At 45.5% G+C, this 22,633-nt stretch overlaps 1 protein-coding gene and 1 long non-coding RNA gene across 5 annotated transcripts in view; one reads left to right on the top strand and one right to left on the bottom strand.

Annotated features, from left to right (window-relative positions):
- Nucleotides 1-1,491: 1,491 nt before the first annotated feature.
- Nucleotides 1,492-22,633, top strand: part of CCDC102A (coiled-coil domain containing 102A) — a 79,569-nt gene continuing 58,427 nt past the window's right edge. The window contains exon 1 of one of the 4 annotated variants that reach the window (XM_058155231.1): nt 1,492-1,739. The gene's annotated coding sequence lies outside the window, so the exon portion shown is untranslated. Of the gene's footprint in view, nt 1,740-1,889; nt 1,944-20,114; nt 21,198-22,633 lie in introns of those variants that run through there. The other 3 variants (XM_058155232.1, XM_058155233.1, XM_058155234.1) reach the window with 3 other exon arrangements.
- LOC131184195 (uncharacterized) lies at nt 11,377-19,179 on the bottom strand. Its single transcript, XR_009151934.1, has 3 exons — nt 19,035-19,179; nt 16,163-16,368; nt 11,377-12,748 (listed from the first exon to the last, which is right to left on the bottom strand). It is a non-coding gene; the product is annotated as an uncharacterized LOC131184195 (long non-coding RNA).

Raw genomic sequence — 22,633 nt, 5'->3', positions numbered from 1 at the left:
CATTTTTTAGATTCAGTGATTTTTTATGAAAGATAGCTACTCCACCTCCTCTGCAGGTTTCACGATCTGATCTAAAAACATGGTACCCTTGTTTGAAATAATGGAGTCAGGGATGGATGAGTTCAGCCATGTTTCGCATACAAATGTAATATCAAATGTACCATTGTTTAACATGAGGATAAATTCAGGCAATTTGTTTACAATGCTTCTTGCGTTTATCAATTTGCATTTAAGATCTGCTACGTTTGATGAAGAGGAAATAAGGGGCGTGCATACCTATTTGTTGATGATAGTTGGTTGAAGGTTCTGATCCACGAATGTTTGGAGGTTCTGTTCTAGGGGCATTTGAAGGTTGGTTGGTTGAGCTTCGAATGGTTGGAGGTTTTGTTCGACGGGCAGTTGGAGGTTAGTTGGTTGAGCTACGGTTGGTTGAACAATGGATGGATGAACAATGGGTGGTTGGGGGTTCTGTGCGATGGGTGGATGGAGGTTATTTGGTTGAGCGACGGTTGGTTGAGATTTTTGTACGACGGATGATTGGAAGTTCAGTGCGACGGTTGGTTGGTTGCTTTGATTGGTGGGGGGTTGGATGTTGGCCAGTTGGTTGTAGGTTTTTCTTTTTATGCAGTCAGCATGGTAGTCAATGTAAAGGTTGCTTTCTCCTTCTTCTTGCCTTCGTTTGAGTTCTGTGTGAAGTTCATGAGACCGAATCCACTGAAGAAAAGATAGATCTTGTTTTTTGCCGGATGCTTGTTTTTAATGTTTATGGTTTTAGTAGTTTTAATATGGTTTTTATGTTGTTTTATTACTGATACTTTAATTCTTGTTTGGGAGCTGCCTAGAGTTTGGTTTAAGATGAATGGCTATGTAAAAATTAAAATAAACTAACCTAAAAAATAAAATAAAATAAACAAATTAAAATTAAAATATTATTTAAAATATTATTTAAAATTAAGATATTAATTAAAATTAATCCATTGTTGGCTAAAGGAGACAGTAAAACGTTTTTTGTAAAAATGCAAAAGTCAGTGTGTGTCCAGGAAACACCACTCAGAGGCAAAGTAGCAAGAACCATCTGCTAGCAACTAAGGTAGGTAACATTTCTTCACTAAGTGCCTGGCTGTGTTTACACAATTCATTTTAGCAGATCATTTAAAGTACCTTGCCTGCACATAGACAATGGCTGAGTTTGCTCTGCAGCCAAAATTTAAATCCAGGTCAAAAACTATAACTTTTATTTTTATTCAAAGAATACGTTATGCTTGACCAGACAAAGAAAGCAGATTATTGTTAAACCTAAAGGCAATCGCTAGATTCCCACAACACACAATGAGACACAAATTATCTAAGCCCGTTTGAGCCTAATCTAAATCTTGGCGCACAAGATCCTGTTGTTACAACTTTCCCGGGCAAGGCCGACTTGGCTGTGGATGATGGGGCCGGGCTCCAGATATCCGGAGCGATCCCTAGGCCAGCAGAAGGAAGCAAAAGCAGCGCCCGAAGCCCGTCCTCAGGCCTCTCTCTCTCTCTCTCCCTGCCCCCCTGCCAGCCCCCGAAGAGACGGCGACCCCCGCCCTCCATCCCGGCCGCTTCCAGGGGGAGGAGACTCCCAGCAAGCCCGCTCCGCTGGCGCCCACCGCCGCAACCCCCGGCTGCTCCCGCCGGCCCACCCACCCACCCACGCGGGGCTCCAAGGAGCTGCACCCGCCTCAGGACCGGGGAGCCCCGCCGCGTCCCAGGTGAGCCCCGCGGGGGACGGCAAGAGGAGGAGGAGGAGGAGGAGGAAGAGCGAGCCCCGCGGGGCTGAGGGGCCGTCTGGGGCGGGGAAGGGAGGGAAGAGGTGGCGGGGGGGGGATTTGCTCGTCGGAACGGCCAGCGGAGGTTGAGGAGCGGCCCCCGGGGCTCCTGGCGGGGCTGGAAGTGCGCGAGGGCCCCTCAGAAAAGTTAAGGCTGAACTTTCCCCGGCCGCGGGGAAGGGGCGGAGGAGACGCGGCGGGAAGAAGCGTGGGAGTGGGCAAACGCCGCCCGCTTTCCCTCGGGGAGGCCCTTCCGAAGCTGTCCCTCCCGGGGAGATTGAGGGGAGGGAGAGGAGGAGGCGCCGGCCAATGGCGCGCGGGGGCTTCGGCCAGAGGCGGGCGGGCCGCTGTCCGGGAGCCGCTGCCCGGGATCCACGGCCGGTGGATCGAGCGCTTCTCGGAAGAAAGCAACCGCGGGGTTGGGAAGCGCTGCAAGGCGAGAGCGGCGTTGGGTCGGGTCCGCCTGCCGGGCGGGCTCGGTTCCTCCTGCGGGGTTGGCCCCTTGAGCTTGCTCGGCCTTGCCCGCCGGGCTCTCGGTCGCCGTGTGGCTTTTGAGGGATCCGGACCTCGGAGGAGTGGAAAAGCCGCTGCCCGGGCTTTCTGGTCCGGGCAACGGCCTCGCTCCTGGCTCTTGGCCCGACTCTCCCGACGGGTTTCCTTGCCCGGTTGCGGGACGTCTACTTGGAAGGGCGACTCTTGCGCTCTCCGCCTCCTCCTCGGATGCGCCTCAGAGGCTGCCTGAGACGGCTTTCGCAAACGGCTCTAATTGTATCTTCTTTCCTGGATCCGTTTGTATTCATGCAGTGGGTTTATTTTCTTTTGGGGGTTTTGAATCTTAATTCGGAATCAGAATCTTAATTCCAAATATTAATCTTAATTCGGAATCTGTATTGTAATTCTGAATCAGAATTTTAATTCTGAATCTTAATTCTGAATCTGTGTTGTAATTTGGAATCAGAATCTTAATTCTTTTCAGGCATCTTCAACCTCTGGCTGTCAAATGGCCTTAAAGGACCAGCCGCACACAAGCTGTGCATTTGGGATTTTATTTCATTCTGTCAGCCAAACCGCCAGGAAGGTGAGCAGCCTCTTCCTGTTCTCCAGATTAGGAGAGGCGGTGATGAGAAGTTTTAGAGTTCTGGGCATAGTTTGTGACAGAGAAGAACTATAAAGGTCAGATATTTAGAAAAATAATCTGTTACTCTTTCTTTCTTATGATTTCAACTTTATAAGGGACACCTCCACACATTTCTCATAAAAACTAAAATTATCCTTATTACTTATTAAAATTGCCACCCCCAATTCACAGCAACTCTAGGCAGCTCACACCAGTCAAACAAAGAAATAAAACCGACAATACGTAAATGTTGGCTAGCTAAACTTTTGTGGTTAGTCTTCTGCATGGTTTAAAAACAGTAGAAAACAAGCTGTAAAGTATCTCTGAATCCACTGGAAATTTTGCTCTGGTTCGAATGGTTTGATTTAGCTACATGTTGCATTCAAGCATCATGTGGCTTTTTTGTTTGTGGCTGAGAGTGATGTTTGAATCCGCTTTTTGTAGCTTGGCACACAGATTCTCCAAGAGTCGGTCATGAAAATCCCCCCACCCGTTTCCCCCCACTCAGTGTCTCAGTCCCCTGCATGCCTCAACAGCCAGCAGGCTTGTGCAAATGAATCACTGGCTGAAAATTGGTTCCTTGTCTTGTACAAACAGCGCTGCAAGTTCCAACATGGATTCTAATGTTTTGAAAAACGGACTAGCAAACAGGTCTTGAATATGGTGGCTGTAGGTTCATTGTGTACGTTGCTGAGTGGTGGTGTGTGATTCTCACATAAGCAACCCCCAAGAAAAGTGTGAGATAGGAAACGCAACCATCGATTTCTAAAGATAGAATTTCACGGAGTTGGATTTATGCACACACAAACCCATTGCTTAGAATTGAATTAAATTAACATTCTTGATCGGGAAAGCTGCTATGGGTCTCTAAAATAATACTTAAATTTGGATTTAGTGGTTGAGTAGTTTAAAATTATTTTGGCCTGCTTTATAAGGGGTGGGAGATTACCATTGTTGTATTATATTAATCAGCATTCAACTAGGGAGGGTATTGCATGTATATGTGTTAATCTTTTTTTAAGACACTTTTTAAATGTCTTGTGTTTTTCTCTTTTTGTTTTTTTAATATTTTAGTATATTGTATTTTAACTTTTCTTGAATAAACTAAATATTATTCAGAAAAAAAATGAAGATAGGAAAGCAGACACAAACGCAATCATAATTGTAATTTCATTCACCAAAAAGGGTGAATTCCCATGCTCTTAAAATGGATATAATTAAAAAAACAGAACCGGGTCATGATATTCAAGAGGCCCCAGAAATGTTATGTGTGAATATTGTCAAGTGCATAGATTGCAGTTCTCCCCTGTTAAGTTTAAGGTTTTATCAGTGGTCTCTTTGTCTTCAGGTAACCATGTTGAAAAAGGCATACCTGTAGGTCATGATTTTGGATTTTCCATCTGTGGACTGAATTATCAAAGCTTGGCAGATCTTTATAGTTTTCAAATTAAATGTGGAGGGCCCTTTTCTACCACCCCAACTTTAAGTGTCCTTCTGAACCGACGACCTCTCTCCATGCAAATATATTCAAACTGTTTGAACTTTGTTTTCCTTCTGAATGCCCTCCAGACTGAATTCTTCAAAAGAACCCCGGCTTTTTCAAAGGAGTGAGCAATTAGAAAGGAAAGTCAAAAAAACATTTTATTCTCTGATAACGCAAGAGATTTTTGCTGTTGGCATCAGTTCCACATTAACTGCAGCCACGAAGGGTGTTTAAAAAATTCAGTTACAATACAGGTAACAACAGTTCATTTAGTGACCATTCAAAGTTACAACATCACTAAAAAAGGTGAACCTATGACTGCTTTTCACACTTGCAGCTGTTGCAGCATCCCATTTGGTCACATGATCAAAATTCGGACGGTTAGCAACTGGTTCATATTTATGACGGTTGTAGTGTCCCAGAGTCACGTGATCATCTTTTGCCAACTTTTGATAACCAAAATCAATGGGGAAGCCAGATTCACTTAGCAACCATGTTTCTAACTTAACAACACCAGGGCCTCTGGTGGCTCAGACTGGTAAGACAGTCTGTTATTAACACAGCTGCTTGCAATTACTGCAGGTTCAAGTCCCACCAGGCCCAAGGTTGACTCAGCCTTCCATCCTTTATACGGTAGGTAAAATGAGGACCCAGATTGTTGGGGGCAATAAGTTGACTTTGTAAATATACAAATAGAATGAGACTATTGCCCACTGTAAGCTGCCCTGAGTCTTCGGAGAAGGGCGGGATATAAATGTAAATAAATAAAAAAAAAACAACTGAAGGAATTCACTTAACAACTGTGGCAAGAAAGGTTGTAATGGGGCAAAATTCACTTTAAAATGTCTTGCTTAGCAACCAAAATGTTAGCCTCAATTGTGGTCGTAAGTCGAGGATCACCTGTATTTCTCCTCCTATTTTCCCCACAACTAAAATCTCATTCTGCTGAGAGAGAATGATTGGTCCAAGATCACTCAGCCGGTTTTCATGCCTAAAACAGGACTAGAATTTACAATCTCCTGGTTTCTCTTCTGGCGCCTTCACTACTTAATCAAACTGGCTCAAAGATGATGGTTACAGCACTCCCTGCTGGCTCATGCATGCACTGTAGAGGTAGCAAGGACCTTGGAGTCCAACCCTCTGCTCAAGCAGGAGACCCGATACCATTTCAGACTAGTGGCTGTCCAGTCTCTTCTTAAAAACTTTCACTGATGGAGCACCCATGGTTTCTGGAGGCCAGCTGTTCCACTGGTTAATGGTCTTCACTGTTAGGAAGTTTCTCCTTAATTCCAGGTTGCTTCTGTCCTTGGTTTAGTTTCCATCCATTGTTTCATCTCTTGCCTTCTGGTGCTTTGGAAAATAGGTTGACCCCCTCTTCTTTGTGGCAGCCCCTCAAATAGTGGAATCCTGCTGTCATGTCCCCACCCCCACTCTTTCTTTTCTAGACTAGCCAAACCCAAATTCTTCAACTATTCATATGTTTTAGTCTCCAGGCCTTTACTCATCTTAGTTGCTCTTCTTTGCACTTTTTCTAGAGTCTCAACATCTTTTTTGTAATATGGTGACCAAAACTGGTTGCAGTATTCAAGGTGTGATTTTGATTTTGATTCTATACCTCTGTTAGAAGAAGAAGAGAATCGAACTGGAAAGGACCTTGGAAGTCTTCTAATCCAACCCCTGCTCAAGCAGGAGATCCTATACCATTTAGACAAGTGGCTGTCCAGTCTCTTCTTAAAAACCTTCAGTGATGGAGCACCCACGGTTTCTGGAGGCCAGCTGTTCCACTGATTAATTGTCCTCACTGTTAGGAAGTTTCTCCTTAATTCCAGGTTACTTCTCTCTTTGATTAGTTTCCATCCATTATTTCTTGTCCTGCCCTCTAGTGCTTTGGAGAATTTGACCCCCTCTTCTTTGTGGCAGCCCCTCAAATAGTAGAATACTGCTATCATATTGCCCCTAATTCTTCTCTTCTTTAGACTTGTTTATACAACCAAGGATTGTATTATCTTTTTTGGCTGCTGCTGCAAACTGCTGGCTGATGTTTAAGTGATTGTCCACTAGGACTCCAAGCTCCCCCTCACAGTTAACTGTTTTTGAGCCAGAGTAGTAGGCCGATGACCCATTTTTCTGTGGGCTACTGCAAATAAAGTGGATTCCAGCAATTAGGTTTGCTGGAAAGTAGCAGCCTGACCACCGTTCCCTGCAGTGGTATACTTATCCAATTACGATACTCCACCAGTCCCTTGTTAAGGTTTCCTGGGCTGCTTTCTCAGCCACCCGCTGCCACACACTGGTTAAAAACTCTGTTCCAAAGTCCATCTCGGCTCTTAGGAGCAAGGTTGACATGCCAGAGAGGTGTGTCCTCAGCCAGCTCCTGAATTTGACCTCCTGCACTGCACCAAAGGGAAGCTTGTGCTGGGGTTAGAAGTGTTGTAAAAACAACTCAGTTTTTAAAACTTTTGGCAAAAAAGTAGCAGGCAGTTTAAAGGAGGTGGGAATTCCTGTGACCTTGTATAGATACAGATTAACAGAGTTGAAAGGGACCTTGTAGGCCATCTAGTCCATCCCTCCCCCCCCCCAAGCAGGAGACCCTACACCTTTTCTGACAGGCGGCAGTCCAGTCTCTTCTTGAAAGCTTCCAGGGATGAAGCTCCCACAACTTCCGAAGGCAACTTCTGTTCCATGGGTTGATTATTCTCACTGTCGGAAAATTTCTCCTTATTTCCAGGTTGTCCATAGGAAGCACCTAGTTGACCCTGGATCACCTTGAAAAAACAAAGTTCAGGTAGTCTGTGATTTAAAACCGTACATTTAATGACTGTTCACAGTTACAATGCCACTGAAAAAAGTGACTTATGACTATTTTTCACACAACTACTGTAGCATCCCTGTGGTCACGTGATCAAAATTCAGACTCTTGGAAACTGACTCATATTTATGATGGTTGCGATGTCGCAAGATCATGTGATCACCTTTTGTGACCTTCTGTTTGAAAGCGATCACGCGCTCCGACCCCTCAGACTTCTCCTGTTCCCCGGATGGTCAGGATCCTCAGAGCTTGGGCCTTCGGGTGATGTTGTGCAATGTACAGTCGGTGGTTAACAAAGCCCCCCTAATTCGTGTATACAGGGGGGCTCCGTGGACCTTATGGGCATTACGGAAACCTGGTTGGGCACGGAAGGGGGGGTGCCCCTTGTCGAAATGTGCCCACCGGGTTTCTGAGCATTCCATCAACCGAGGGCCCAAGGTAGGGTTGGGGGGCTGGCGGTTGTTATAAAAGAGAGTCTAGAACCGAGGGAGACCACTGCTCCTCAGATTGCCGGTTTGAATCCCTCTTTGTGAAGTGGGGCCATAGAGGTCAGTTGGGTTTGTTGGTCACGTACCTGGCTCCTTGCTGCATGACAACAGCCCTGCCCGAGTTGTTGGAGGTGCTTGCTGGGGTGGCGGTTGAGACCCCTAGACTTATGGTCATGGGGGACTTTAACCTGCCATCTACCGGCATGTCATCGACGTTGGCTCGGGAGTTCATGGCCTCCATGACAGCCTTGGACCTGAAGCAAGTAGTTGATGGCCCTACCCACATTGGGGGAGGCACACTGGATCTGATTTTTATCTCTGGACAGTGGGTGAGTGATCTGGTTTTGGGAGATGTAGTTACTGAGCCGTTGTCATGGTCAGATCATTCTCTCCTTCGTCTGGACTTTCGGACCGCCACTCAACACCGCAGGGAGACGGGACCAATGCGTTGGTTCCGTCCCAGGCGCCTGATGGACCCAGAGAGGTTCCTGACGGAGCTTGGGCCATTCCCTGAGGATCTTGCCCACGGCACGGCTGAAGAATTAGTCGCAGCTTGGGAACTGGCTGCGGCTGGGGCTCTAGACCGTGTCATGCCTTTGCGGCCTCTGACCCGGTGTAGGTCTCAACCAGCTCCTTGGTTTTCTGAGGAGTTGAGGGAGATGAAACGCCGGAGAAGACGCCTAGAGAGCGCCTGGAGATCCAGCCATTCGGAGGCTGATCAGACACTAGTTAGGTCTTATAGTAGGACCTACCTAGTGGCACTGAGGGAAGCGAGGCGTTCTTACGTCTCCTCCCTCATTGCGTCGGCAGATAACCGCCCGGCCGCCCTGTTTCGGGTGACCCGCTCTCTTCTTCAACAGGGGGTGCGGGATGACCCGCTACAAGGGCGTGCCGAGGAGTTTAGTGGTTATCTATACGATAAAATTGCTCAGCTTCGGGATGGTCTGGATCAAAATTGGGTGGATCCAGGTGAGAGGTCGGAGACTCATCTTGTTGAGACTGTTGAGATTTGATCCTGTGGCTCCTGAGGACATGGAGAGGTTGCTGGGGAGGTTGAATGCCACCACATGTTTGCTGGACCCGTGCCCCTCCTGGTTGGTGCTGGCCACACAGGAAGTGACACGAGGCTGGCTCTGGGGGATTATTAATGCTTCTTTGGTGGAAGGGGTTGTCCCTGCCACCTTGAAAGAGGCGGTAGTGAGACCCCTCCTTAAGAAGCCTTCCCTGGACCCGGCTGTTTTAGGAAATTATCTTCCGGTCTCCAACCTTCGCTTTGTGGCGAAGGTTGTAGAGAGTGTGGTGGCATGTCAATTACCCCGGTACCTGGATGAAACTGTCTATCTGGACCCGTTCCAGTCTGGCTTTCGGCCCGGATACAGCACGGAGACGGCTTTGGTCGCGTTGGTTGATGATCTCTGGAGGGCCAGGGATAGGGGTTATTCCTCTGCCTTGGTCCTATTAGACCTCTCAGCGGCTTTTGATACCATCGACCATGGTATCCTGCTGCACCGGTTGGAGGGAGTGGGAGTGGGAGGCACCGTTTATCGGTAGTTCTCCTCCTATCTCTCTGACCGGTCGCAGACGGTGTTGGCAGGGGGGCAGAGGTCGACCCCGAGGCACCTCAATTGTGGGATGCCTCAAGGGTCGATTTTCTCACCTTTCCTGTTCAACATCTATATGAAGCCTCTGGGTGAGATCATCAGTGGTTTTGGGGTGAGGTAGCAACTGTACGCTGATGACACTCAGTTGTACTTTTCCACCCCGGGCCACCCCAACAAAGCTATCGAAGTGCTGTCCCGGTGTCTGGAAGCCGTACGGGTCTGGATGGGGAGAAACAGGCTCAAGCTCAATCCCTCCAGATGGAGTGGCTGTGGATGCCGGCACCCCGGTACAGTCAGCTGCAGCCGCGGCTGACTGTTGGGGGCGAGTTATTGGCCCCAGCGGAAAGGGTGCGCAACTTGGGCGTTCTCCTGGATGGTCGGCTGTCGTTTGAAGATCATTTGACAGCCGTCTCCAGGAGAGCTTTTTATCAGGTTCGCCTGATTCGCCAGTTGTGCCCCTTCCTTGACCGGGATGCCCTATGCACGGTCACTCATGCGCTTGTGACCTCTCGCTTGGATTACTGCAATGCTCTCTACATGGGGCTCCCCTTGAAGAGCATCCGGAGGCTCCAGTTACTTCAGAATGCAGCTGCGCGGGTGATAGAGGGAGCCGCTCGTGGCTCCCATGTGACACCACTCCTGCGCAGGCTGCACTGGCTACCTGTGGTCTTTCAGGTGCGCTTCAAGGTTCTGGTTACTATCTTTAAAGCGCTCCATGGCATAGGGCCGGGTTACTTACGGGACCGTCTACTGCCACCGATTGCCTCCCACCGACCCATACGTTCTCACAGGGAGGGACTCCTTAGGGTGCCGTCCGTCAGGCAGTGCCAACTGGCGACACCCAGGGGAAGGGCCTTCTCTGTGGGGGCTCCCACCCTCTGGAATGAACTTCCCCCAGAACTCCGCCAACTTCCTGACCTTCGAACCTTTCGCCGCGAGCTGAAGACACATCTATTTATTTGCGCAGGACTGGCCTAGAATTTTAGTTTTTAAATTTTAGTTTTTAAATGGGGTTTTTTACTATTTTAATTATAATTTTAAAGTTGGCCTAATCTAATAAGTTTTTTAAATATTGTTTTTATCTTGTATTTATTCTTGTGCTATTTTATCTGGCTGTAAACCCCCCTGAGTCCTTCGAGAGATAAGGCGGTATAAAAATGTGATTAAATAAATAAATAAATAAATAAATAAATAAAGTCAATGGGGAAGCCAGATTCATTTTTTTTTTTATTCAAAAAGTTTTACAAAAAAAATTTTCCCCCCCTTTCCCCCCCAACCCCTCTCCCTTCACAAACCCTCTCCCCCCCTCCCCCCCTGACTTCCCGGAACAAGCACAAGGTATAGTTAAAAATAAAACAAACATATACTAAAAAAAATTTTTCCCCCAAAACTATTATACCAATTTTCCCTCTCTAGCTCTGACTTCCTCCTTACATAACCAAAATCCTTCAAAAAATTAACAATAAACAGTAATAAAATATATAGATCAATAGAACAAATTAATCCTAAAGTATTTAAAACCAGCTAAAGCATAAAAATCCAATCCAATTCAGAGAATATCTCCCTTATAGCTTCTATAACCATATAATTTCCCCCCCAAGTCTTTCTTACATAAGATCTTTCGAGAATATTCTATTTAAAATTCAATACAACAGATTATAAAATTTCAATACAGGGAAATTACAATAGCTATTCAACTTTAGTCCTTCCTCGTCAAAATCCAGTATAAATCCAAATATCTAGTCTTTTATGATAGTTATAAAACATATAATCAACCCATTTCTTCCAGATCTTTCTCACGTATTGCCTTTCAGGAACGCTAATATCTTTTTCTGTTAATATTTCAAAAAAAAACAAAACTTTCAAGGATGATACTTTTGTCTCTTGCCATTTTTGTTGATGCATTAGTCTCTGTCTTTCCTTCATTACTCCTTTTGAAAAGTCAGTCACAATATTTCCTAATAGTTCCTTATGTCCAAGAATTCACGAGTTACTGCCGTATATTCCCTCAATCCGAAAAGAGAACTCTTGGAAAGCATTAACCCTGTGAATTTTTCCATTTCGGGAGACATTCTCCTGTAGCACAAATTCAGGCATTTCATCCAAACTTTTTTAAAAAGGCTTCTTTACATCAACTTGTTTATTCAGGATCCTATCTTCATATTTATCCACTTTTGTTATCTCCTCCATTCCATATTCCAAGTCCTGATTACATTGGGAAGCCAGATTCATTTAACAACTGTGTTCCTAACTGAATAACTGCATTGATTCGCTTAACAACGGTGGCAAGAAAGGTTGTAACATGGGGAAAAACTCATGCTTAGCAACAGATATTTTGGAGCTCAATTGTGGTCATACATTGAGGACTACCTGTAGAGTTAGGCATGGTTGGATTTGGATGAGAGACCACTAGGCAATCTTAGTCAATGGCTTACATGAGAAAGTATTTTAAAAATTACTGATGGAAATGCTAATAGTTGCTAAGGACAGCAACCGGCCATATCTATGTTGCCAGCAGAAATCAAGGGGGATTCAACTTTTTTTCTCACCTTTATTCTGTTCATCTGCAAAGAAGAGAAGAATGCAACATACCCAAGGCCATTCTACATTTTTCTACTCAAATTCCTTTCCCATAACAAAGTGGCATTTTGCAACTTGCAAGAAATACACAAGTTAATTGTTTTTTCTGGATTTACTTTGTACAATTGACTTCCTATTTTTAGAAAAAAGCCTTATGCTTCCCTCCGGGTGCTACTCTTTAAGAAGGGTGGGGGGAAACCAAGTCTTATTCAGCTGTTTCTGGAAATTTGCCAGGTGTTGATGCTGTCAGGCAACAATAAGGCTTGAAACTTTCCTCTAAAATAAACAGAACAATCCTAAAATGATACTACTGTGTTGTGTAACTATTCTGCATTTTGATGGCTCTATCTACGTATATTTTGCATTGCTCGTCCATCTAATGAAGTTAAGACCCCCCCCCAAAAAAAACCCTGTTTCTTTAAACAAAGCACTATAATAACTAATGCAACCACTGCAATATTATTATGTTTTAGAAGGCAACTTGGTCCTGTAGCTGCCATTCTTCTTCAAATGACAGGATAAGCAAGCAGGGTTTCATCTCAAAAAACACCATACACGAGGCTTTCTTTCATGTTTCTTATGGAAAATGGTTACCTACATGGGGTGCCACTACCTGAGAAGCCCTACAACACAAACCAGACTAGATAACCTTGAGCATAAATAATTTGCTGACAATTGGAGGAATTCCCTAAAACATTTCCTGCTGCTGTTGGAGGAGGAAGGGGGAGGACAAAAGGGAGGACTGTGAGGTCCTTGGTGCTCTCTAAGCTTGGCTGTTTCTTGCAGATGTTTCATTACCAAAGTAAGTAACATCATCAGTGCTAGAAGAAATGGAGATTGTGGAGAGGAGGAGGATGAAGGGTCCATGAAACACCTTGAATACAAAAAAACTGATTAACCAATTAAATAAAAAGATCAATCAATCAAATTGCTGCGTGCCTTACATGTAATTTGCAAAATTGGCTACACTTAAAAGAGCTGGAATCATTTGAAGGTAAAAGATTTAAATAATTCTGGTCAAATTGATCAAGATATTTAATTAGGTGGAAGGCTGGCAGGACGAGTATCAATACAAAAAGATGTGGTGGTTTCAGTGACTACTCACCCTATGAGCAAGGTTTAAATTTAAATAGGGTGACTTTGTATCCCTCCTCTAAAAGTGTTGGTCCAGCTCCCCAAACCTATCTTGGAATTAAGGGGAAGCTCAGGCAGACATTCAACAGGATCAGCATCTGGTTGGGAACTGAAAATGACTGGGTCTTCAGTTTTCAGGTTGATCTTGCAACCTTGCAGAACTGGGGAGAAAGTCCCCAGAAAACTTTCTGGCTGGGGTCCTCATTTTCAAAAGACAGTTCAGTCACCAGACGTTTCCTTGCAGAATGAAAAATGCCATCCAAGGAACTTAATGTCTGGTGACAATTCATTCCAGCCCCCAACCCTTCCACCAAGTTTCATGGTACCCATCACTCTGCCTGGCTCACATAGGGCTGGGAGATTCAACAGGGGCCTCTGGTGGCTCAGACTGCTAAGACAGTCTGTTATTAACACAGCTGCTTGCAATTACTGCAGGTTCAAGTCCCACCAGGCCCAAGGTTGACTCAGCCTTCCATCCTTTATAAGGTAGGTAAAATGAGGACCCAGATTGTTGGGGGCAATAAGTTGACTTTGTATATAAATATACAAATAGAATGAAGACTATTGCTAACATAGTGTAAGCTGCCCTGAGTCTTCGGAGAAGGGCGGGATATAAATGCAAATTTTTTTAAAAAAAGAACAGCCCACTGTTGCCTTCACATGAAGTGAGGACTAGTTCAGGGGTCTCCAAACTTGTCAACTTTAAGACTTGTGGACTTCATCTCCCAGAATTCCTCAGCCAGCAAAGCTTTATTTATGCAGCAAAGCTGGCTGAGGAATTCTGGTCACGAGTCCCTGTGCATCTAAGACATCTAAGCCCAGTTTACCTTGAATTCCTTCTCCTCTTAACTCCTGCTAATTTCCTTTGACCATTAGTAGCTCAGATTCTTGTAGAGAGCTTAAGCTTGCAATGAATCTTTATACTCATTTGAACTGCCTGAATCTCCTGATTTTACCGGCCATTTGACAGACTGTCTCATCAAGCCACAATGTGATTCAAGATTACTCTGTAGTATAATCTACAGTTGCTTTTCTTAGCCTTGGGTTTAGCATCTTAGTTGACTCAAGCAAGCGGGTATTAGATTTCAGCTTGAGTGCGTCATGGCCAGTTCGATTCCACCCATTGCATTTCATTTATTTCCTCGTATGTCAGACAAAGGAGAAAGAAAACAGGCTTCTCCAAAAAGAGGGGAGGGAGGCTTGGAAAACAAATGCCTTCGTGGTTGGAAATGTACTTTGTTCGAGCAGCTGAATTAGTCATTATGCTCTGCGCACCACGTCTTGGGCACCGGCCAAGCAGATTCCCTCTTTTGCTACGGCCATTCCTGGTGGACAGTTTGCTTTCTCTTTTTGTTTTTTGGCACAGAGAAAAGAAGGAAGAGGCCTCAGAGATGCTCCTGGGGGGAGGCTTAGTCCCACAATTGCAATATTATTTATGCAGGATCCAATCTGGGTCGGTCATTGGAACACTGTTACCTTCCCACCAAAGTGGTACCTATTTATCTACTCACTTTTTGCATGCTTTCAAACTGCCAGGTGGACAGGAGCTGAAGGAAGCAACAGGAACTCACCTGGAGCCTGGGTCTCAAACTCTGTCTGTCAGCTTTCCAGCTGATCATCTCAGTTTCTTTAACCGCAGAGCCATTGCACCCCCCATTTTTTTCTTAAGTTATGCTTTTCAATCTGTCTATTTTAGGTAATAATAAAGCTTAAAATCCCTTTATTCACTGGAGAGTTCATTGTCTCTGGATACGAAAGAACCAATTTCCTGGGCCCTGACCCTTTTGGGATCGGTAAAGGTAAAAGTAAAGGTTCCCTTCAAATACCGTATATACTCGAGTATAAGCCGAGTTTTTCAGCACGTTTTTTGTGCTGAAAACGTCCTAAACTTATACTCGGGTCTCTGACTTATACTCAGTTTTTTTTTTAAGCCTCGGCTTATACTCGAGTATATACGGCTTATACTCGAGTTTTTTTCTTCTTTTTCACATTTTACCGGACGGTGGGAAGCCCTGCGGTGCAGTGAGAGGGCGGGCGGGGAGCCGCCAGCCTTCTCAGCTGAGGAGGAGGTTTCCCCAACCGGTAGGTGCCTCATTTCCACCTCGGCTTATACTCGAGTCCCCAGTTTACCCCAGTTTTTGGGGTAAAATTGGGGACCTCGGCTTATACTCGGATCGGCTTATATTCGAGTATATACGGTATATGTGCTAGTCATTCCCTACTCTAGGGGGCAGTGCTCATCTCCGTTTTCAAAGCCGAAGAGCCAGTGCTGTCTGAAGACATCTCCATGGTCATGTGGCTGGCATGAGTAAATGCCAAAAGCACATAGAACCCTGTTAACTTCTCACCAAAGGTGGTCCCTATTTTTCTACTTGCATTTTTTACGGGCTTTCGAACTGCTAGGTTGGCAGAAGCTGGGACAAGTAACGGGAGCTCACCCCGTTACGCGGCACTAGGGATTCGAAACACCAAACTGCCGACCTTTCGATCGACAAGCTCAGCGTCTTACCCACTAAGCCACCTATTTAGTTCCTGGGATCTGTGTGCACGTTAGAAAGGAGAGGGATTTTGGATTGCACAATCATAGCTGCTATCTTGACTTTTGTGGCAACCCTTGTAGATGCTCCTGAGCACCATTGTTCCGTTGCTTTTGGCTGGAGGTAGTTGTGACTGAGTCATTCAGCAGAACCTCCCCAAAGGTCTGAAAAACTACAAGTTCTGACTGCTACCAGCTGGGCACTTTCATGTGGGCAGAAGTCTTCGGGAACAGGACAGTCTGCGAGCAATTAACACTCATTGTGGTTGTCTCACATGGCTCTTGTGTTGGGAAGGCAGCACAAGGGGACCATTTCCAAAGGGTAAAAGAAGCACATTGCTATCCTGTCATCCCTGGTCCTTCTCTCCATTAGATTTGACATACTCAATCCCTGCAACCATTCTTCCTGTGCTTAGCTCCCTAACCACCTTTGTTGCTCTTCTCCACACTCTTTCTAGAAACTCAACATCTTTTTCTTTTTGTATCGTGGTGACCAAAATTTGGAAGGGTTGAAGAAGTCCACATATCTTAAAGTTGTTAAGGTTGAAAAACACAGCTTTTGTGGTTTCCTAAAGCAGACCTATATCTATGAAATGAAACAGAGATACTATATCTCACCAGATCTTGCTCCATTGCAAACATTCTTCTTGGTGCAACTTTAAGATAGTGTGAATCTTCTGGGCCCAGCCCAGCCTTTGGCAGACTCTTTTGAGACATTTCAAGGCACTCAGATGCCTTCCCCAAAACAGCTGTTCTCTCCACATGCAGTGATTTACGCCAGGTCCCCTTTGGGTTAACACGTCATTTCTTTCTTAGCAGCCTTTCTGAGAAAAAAAGGATCAAAAGTCAGCAGGGTAGGAAAAGACCCCTTTAGAGCTGGCAAGGGATGGGAAGGGACAGCCTTCCTTTTTAAACGCCTCCCCTCCTCTGCAGTTCTTGTGGAATATTCAGAAGAACAGAACAGAACAGAATAGGAGCCGGAAAGGTCTTTGAAGGTCTTCTAGTCTAGCCCCCTGCTCAAGCAGGAGAACCTGTAAACATTTGAGACAAGTGGCTGTTCAATTCCTTCTTGAAAACCTCCAATGATGGAGCACCCACAATGTCTTGTGGCAAGCTGTTCCACTGGTTAATTGTCCTCACAGTTAGGAAGTTTCTCCTTAATTCCAGATTGCTTCTTTCTTTGATAAGTTTTCAACCATTGTTTTTTGTCCTGCCCTCTGGTCCTTTGGAAAATAAGTTGCCCCCCTCTTCTTTATGGCAGCCCCTCAAATATTGGAATACTGCTATCATGTACCCCCCAATTCTTCTTTGCTGTAGACTAGACAGACCAAAATCCTGCAGCCATTCTTCATATGTTTTAATCTTCAGGCCTTTGATCATCTTAGTTGCTCTTCTCCGAACTTTTTCCAAAATCTCGACATCTTTTTTGTAGTGTGGTAACCAAAACCTCCTTACCTCACTTCTGCCACTTCAAAGGTACTAACTTGGCACCCACAGGTAAGGTAAGATGCTAAGTTTCTAAATCTTTCCAATATTTTTTGGCATTCCAACTCTTGTGTGCCTATTGTCCAATACTTACATGTAGTTAGTTAGTAAGACAGTCAGTCAGTTAGTTATAGTAGTGTGCTAATTAGCTAGTTATTAGATTTATGTGCTATCCATTTAATCTAAATGTGACTGGGTGGCTTACAAACATTAAAAACCAATAAACATCAAAATAATAAAACAATAAAAAACTATAACAATAATAATTTACAATTGAAAGATGGGGAGGAAGAGAGCATGAAATACACAGAGAATGATGGGGGGGGTGTTCTCTTAATTGATAGCCACTTGCACAGTGATGCACCCACCCCCACCCCCTGTTGGGGCACCAGGCCAACTGAAGGGCCAGGTCTTCAGGCCCTTATAAGGTGGGTGCAGATCTTATTGGGGAGTCGGGAGAGGATGGGTGAGATGTTCCAAACGGCAGGAGCCATGGCAGAAAAGGTTCTAGATCCCACCAGCCGAAATTCCTCGACCAATGGGATCTGCAGCATGTGTCTTCTGGTGGCACGGATGGGGTGGGCCAATCCCATTGGAATGAGAGGGCCCCATGCCACGAAGGACTTTAAAGGTGATAACCAACAACTTGAACTGAACCTAGAAGCAGACTGACAACAGCTTCAGGAACAGTGGTGTAACATGGGTCAACCTGCAGCTCCCAAGAATGTCCAGTTGTAGCTTCTGAATACTCCTCAAGGGCAGCCCCATGTCGAGCACATTGCAAGAGTCTAGATGTGAGGTAACCAGGGCTTGAGTGACTGAGGGCAGGGACTGCAGACCCAGGAAGTTTTAGATATCTAAGTTCAAAAGCCTGATGAAGGAGGCCATAAGAGAGCAACCAAATTCTCTGTGGATCCTACTGGGCTGGTCCATTCTTTTCTTGGCGTCTGTCACACTCTCGCTTTTCCTCTGCAGTTTATTTTTGAAGAATCGGCTTAGTTAAAAATAAGTGTGCGAAAAGCCGGTATGCTGCAAAGCAAAACAACATGAATCATCTTGATTTCTAAGACTGTCTCTAACTCCATCGATATATTTGGAAGAGAAAAACAGCAGGTGGCCACAGCTCACTATTTGGGGCGGCTAGGGCACACGGCATGGGGCAGCCCTATCTGTTTCTCTTTGGGAGAGAAAAGTCTGGAGTTGGCCACCCCCGGCTGGCCGGATCTTTGGTGAATGCAAAATTGTGATCGATCCTGGCTGTTTCATGAAAGTGAACAAAGCAGTCCTCACTGCGAATAAGCAGTTGCCGAGATCAGCTGCTGAATCCCAGGAAATGAGGCTGTTGCTTTAATGAGCTGCAGAGAATGATACGGTTGTGCGCCTTGCAAAAGCAGCATTGTGGATTGGCTTCTGACAGTTTCACATCACTAGGAAGTGTCACCAATTCCATGCGATGGGTGTCGCGTTCTGAGTTTGAGCAGAGTGTGCAGCACCCTCCACTGAATCTGGACTTTGTGTCTCTTTTGCCTTTTTTGGCTGCTTTGAACAGATGTCTAATGGATTTTCCATGTGAGATCCGGTTTCCACAACATTTTATTGTAGAGTTTGAAAATAAGGGACATAAATTTCAAGCGATCATAAATTCTCATTCATCCCACTTTAAGGATTTTAGAATAGAATAGAATAGAATAGAATAGAATAGAATAGAATAGAATAGAATAGAATAGGATTTTTTATTCGCCAAGTGTAATTGGACACACAAGGAATTTGTCTTGGAGCATATGCTCTCAGTGTACATAAAGAAAAGATACTTTCAACAACAATTCTAAAGAACAACACTGTTCTGTTTCCCTTCCCCCAATACTCCCAGCAAAGAGTCCGTCAGAGGCCTTCTTTTTTTTTTCCTTTTATTTACATAGATACATGTCCTGGCCACGTCTACCCACGGGCCTGCCAAGTTTCTGGAGCTAACGAGGAAATTATAGATAAGGCCAGAATTACTCACGAATATATTCTTCCCTCCATGAATTAGCTCGCGCCAAATTCATTGCTTTGTCCAAGACAAAAAACCAGGAAGTCCCGCCTCCTATTTATAGTCTCTGCAGATGTCACTGCATGACAATTATGACTTGGCTTTGTCCCAACTCTTCCGCTGCTGCGCACGCCGATCAAGCCTTCGTAATCTTGCGTCCCTCCAAAACTGTTCTTGGGGTGTTGCCAAATCAGAAGAAGGCCCGGGAGAATCAGGCCTTGCCGGCCCCTCCCTTTGAGTGGGTGCCAGGGAGGGAGAGGGCTCAAGAGAAGCAGGGCTTGCCAGGTCCTCTCCCTCATTTTCTGAATCATCCGAGTCCAGGAGTCTGGGTCCAGGAACCTGGGTCACAACAAACACTTAATGATAGTCATAGGGTACAAATAAGCAGTCAAGAAACAATATCAATATAAATCATAAGGATACAAGCAACAGAGTTACAGTCATACAGTCATAAGTGGTGGGAACGATGAGAAGATTAATAGTAGTGCAGATTTAGTAAATAGTTTGACAGTTTTGAGGGAATTATTTGTTTAGCAGAGTGATGGTCTTCGGGAAAAAACTCTTCTTGGGTCTAGTTGTTCTGGTGTGCAGTGCCCTATAGTGTTGTTTTGAGGGAGGAGTTGAAACAGTTTATTTCTAGGATGTGAGGGGTCTATAAATATTTTCACAGCCCTCTTTTTGATTCGTGCAGTATACAGGTCCCCAATGGAAGGCTGGTTGGTAGCAATTGTTTTTTCTGCAGTTCTAATTATCCTCTGAAGTCTGTGTTTTTCTTGTTGGGTTGCAGAACCAAACCAGACAGTTATGGAGGTGCAGATGACAGACTCAATCATTCCTCTGTAGAGCTGTATCAGCAGCTCCTTGGGCAGTTTGAGCTTTCTGAGTTGGCGCAGAAAGAAAATTCTTTGTTGTCCTTTTTTGATAATGTTTTTGATGTTAGCTGTCCATTTTAGAACTTGCAATATGGTAGAACTTAAAAATTTGAAGGTCTCTTCTGTTGATACTGTGTTGTCTAGTATTGTGAGAGGTGGAAGTATGGAAGGGTTTCTGCTAAAGTCTACCACCATTTCTACAGTTTTGAGTGTATTCAGTTCCAGATTGTTCTGGTCGCACCACGAGGCTAGTTGTTCAACCTCCCGTCTGTATGCGGGTTCATCATTGTCTCAAATGAGACTGATCACTGTTGTGTCATCTGTGAACTTCAGTAATTAACAGATGGGTCATTAGAGATGCAGTCATTGGTATACAGAGAGAAGAGAAGTGGGGAGAGCACACAGCCTTGGGGGGCCCCTGTGCTAATTGTACAGGTATCTGATGTGATTCTGCTTAGCTTCACCTGCTGCTTCCTGTTTGTTAGGAAGCTTATGATCCACCTACAAGTATGTTCCGGTACCTGTAGCTGGTTTAGCTTAGTTAGAAGAGTGTCTGGAATGATGGTATTGAATGCTGAACTAAAGTCTACAAAGAGGACCCTTGCGTAGGTCTTTGGAGATTCAAGATGTTGTAGGATGTAAGCAGAACCTGTCACATATTCATTTTGCCCTGTGCAACTTTGGGCTCAGGCTGGAAGTTAGGAATTTCACTCCAGGTTCAAATTGGGAAAGGGAAGGTGGGCGGTGGGGGTAGAAAATTGTTGAGAAAGGGCCAGGCAGCTCCTAACACCATCCATAAGAGAAGTGGTCAAGTAGGATGTTGAAGATCGGTGATTGGGGGCTCTCTGGTATCCATTTGTCCAAGTATTTTCCTATTTACAAGGCATTTGCCTATAGCGACTTAACCATATGGAGAGCAGTCGGATTTTTGGCTGCCCTCAGCCAAGCAAGAGGCAGCCAAAGAATTTGGGGAGAAGTGCCTAGAAAAGTCTCTCCAGATTTTTTGAGCCTCTGTGGGTGGAAATAAGACACAAGACAGGCATCCTAGGAGGGACAGCAAAGGGGCCTTGAAGCAGCCATCAAAACCGAGAGCGTGAGAAAGAGAGGAGGGAGGGCAGGCAGAGACCTAGCCCCTCCCCTGGCTGGCAGCCAGTCCTCCTCTGGAGCCGTTGAGCAGGCAGCCTCCGCACATGTGAGCAGCAACCCTGGTGAAAAGATGAACTAGGATGTTGTGTAGCGTCCAATTGCAAGTCCCAGGTGAAGGGTAAGTTGGCATAGCTTCCAAATGCCTGCAGAGGCTAAAGAAGCATTGACTGTTGGGATCTTAGCTTCTTTCAATCAGAACAGAGTTGGAAGGGATCTTGGAGGTCTTCTAGTCCAACCCTTTGGTCAAGCAGGAGACCCTATGCCATTTCAGACAGCTGACTGTCCAGTCTTTTCTTAAAAACCTCCACTGATGGAGCACCCACAACTAGCTCCACTGGTTAATTGTCCTCACTGTTAGGAAGTTTTTCCTTAATTTGAGGTTGCTTCTCTCTTTGATTGTTTTCCATCCCTTGTTTCTCGTCCTGCCTTCAGGTGCTTTGGAGAATAAGTTGACCCCCATCTTCTTTGTGGCACCCTCTCAGATACTGGAATACTGGAATACTGCTATCATGTCCCCCCTACTCTTTCTTTTCTCTTGAGTAGCCAAGCCCAAATCCTGCAACCATTCTTGATGTGTTTTTGTCTCCAAGCCCTTAATAAACTTAGTTGCTCTTCTCTGCACTTTTCTGTGTTCAGATGGTTACCCCTACTCTTGAGTGTAGTGGGGGGTCTCCTCCTGTTCTCTTCCACTATTGCTTTTCTCATTCCTTCTTTTTTTTTTGGCATGCACGTACCTTCATCCTTTTGTCAGCCTCCTCTTTTTCCCATACAGTTTAAATTCTGTTAATGAGACCATTGTGCTGGGCATCATCAACACTTTGCATTGCCTCCACTCAAAAATCCCAGGCCCCGTTCCTCTCTTGGGTGCTTCATCAATTGCATCATCCTGGCTGAGGATGATGGGGCTTGAAGTCTAAGCCCTCTGGAGTGTGTCAACTCCAAGAGTTTGGGAAGAATGCTTTTCTCTCCATTTTGTCCAATTCTTGTGTTTCCCCCTTGCTTTGAGGGAGCTTTGTGGTTCATCGAGACCCCACCCTCCCTCAGCGGTCTCCTCTTCCACCTGAGGGTACTCTTTGGACTCACAGCTCCTGCTTGAAAGAGAGAACCATCTTGTGCATTTCTTATGAGCATTCTTGCATCAGGAGGACCTTCCGACTCATGCCCTAGACCTGTAATGGCGAACCTATGGCACACATGCCACAGTGGCACATGGAGCCATACCTGTGGGCATGCGAGCCGTTGCCTTAGCTTGGTTCCAGCGAACATGCGTGCATCGGCCAGCTGATTTTCGGCTGTCCCCGCTCACGCTGCCCCTCCCCTCCCAGGAGTCTCTGCACAGCCTGTTTTGAATGCCAGGTAAGTTCAGGGCTTGCACTGAGGCTCATAGAGGATGTTTTCGGCCTCTGGAGGGCCACTTGGGGCGTGGAGAAGGCTGTTTTCACCCTCCCCAGGGTCCAAGAAAGCCACCCACTGGAAGTCAGGAAATGGGCCTTTTCCAGCCTCTGGAGGATTCATGGAGGCCTGCTAGGCCCAAAATGGGGCACGTCGGGGGGG

Source organism: Ahaetulla prasina, chromosome 12 (assembly GCF_028640845.1).
Source record: "Ahaetulla prasina isolate Xishuangbanna chromosome 12, ASM2864084v1, whole genome shotgun sequence".
NCBI classification, from domain to species: Eukaryota; Metazoa; Chordata; class Lepidosauria; order Squamata; family Colubridae; genus Ahaetulla; species Ahaetulla prasina.
Note: the sequence above shows the minus strand (reverse complement) of the source record. Positions and strands in the feature narration are given on the sequence as shown.